At 37.2% G+C, this 1,252-nt stretch overlaps 1 pseudogene; it reads left to right on the top strand.

Moving 5' to 3' along the window:
- The first annotated feature begins 207 nt into the window (after positions 1-207).
- Positions 208-326, top strand: LOC111733840 (annotated as a pseudogene).
- The last annotated feature ends 926 nt before the right edge of the window (positions 327-1,252 follow it).

The raw sequence follows: 1,252 nt of genomic DNA, 5'->3' as shown, positions 1-1,252 counted from the left end.
AATTGCACTTCTGGGTATTTATCCAAAGAAAACCAAAATGATAATTCACAAAGATTTGTGCACCCTAATATTAATGGCAGCACAATTTACAATAGTCAAGATATGTAAGGAACTCAAATGCCCATCAACAGATGATTGGATAAAGAAATTATGGTTCATATATACAATGGGATATTACTCAGCCTTAAAAAAAAAAAAAAGAAATCCGTCTACGGCCATGCCACACTAAATGGGCTCGATCTGGTCTGATCTCAGAAACTAAGCAGGGTCGGGCCTGGTTAGTACTTGGATGGGAAACCACCTAGGAATACCAGGTGCTGTAGGCATTGAAAAAAAAAAAAGAAATCCTACCATTTGCAGCGACATGGATGGACCTAGAGGTTATTATGCTGAGTGAAATAAATCAGACGGAGAAAGATAAATACCATATGATTTCACTTATATGCGGGATCTAAGGAACAAAACGAATAAACTAATCAGAAAGAGACTTACAAATATAGTGGACAATTTGGTGATGGACAGAGTGGAGGGGGGTTGAGGGGCTGGAAGAATGGGGTGAAGTGTTAAAGAAGTACAAATTAGTAGTTGATGATAGATGGTCACGGGTATGGGGAGCACAGCAGAAGGAATGCAGTTAGCATTAATATGATGGCTAGGTGGAGGGCTAGGGGAGGGAGGGAGCAATTGGGGGGATCGTTTTATGAACTATATAGATATCTAATCAATGTACTGTATACCTGAAACTAATTAAAATAAATTTAAAAAATAAAGTTTTATATATATATACTTGTATTATATTATATAATTGATTCTGTTTCTCTGGAGAACTCTAATACATCCAGTGAGCCAACTTCTCAAAAATTACATGTCATTTCTAAAGTCCATTGGTAACTTTTACTTCTAATAATAGATGCTATACTTGGTAACCATCTAGGTATTAAAGGTTCATAAACTCCCATCCCCTCATTCTTCCTTTTCTCAAACAATATCTTTGCCATTTTTCAGTCAATTAGGGTCATTCTAGTCAATTTCACTTCCGATATCAACTATGGGGTCTCCAGGAGCACTCTCGGGTTTGATGATTCAAAAGGACTCAGAACTCAGAAAAGTGGTTATACTCATGATTATGGTTTATTACAGCAAACAAAAAGAAAACCCCACACAGATTAAAATCAGCAAAGGAAAAAGGTGTGCAGAGAAGAGCCCAGGAGAAATCAGGTGCTAGCTTCCAGTTATCTTCTCTCACTGGAGT

Source organism: Pteropus vampyrus, unplaced genomic scaffold, assembly GCF_000151845.1.
Source record: "Pteropus vampyrus isolate Shadow unplaced genomic scaffold, Pvam_2.0 Scaffold657, whole genome shotgun sequence".
Lineage (NCBI taxonomy): Eukaryota > Metazoa > Chordata > Mammalia > Chiroptera > Pteropodidae > Pteropus > Pteropus vampyrus.
The sequence above is the reverse complement of the archived record's forward strand: the minus strand, read 5'-3'. Positions and strand labels throughout refer to the sequence as shown.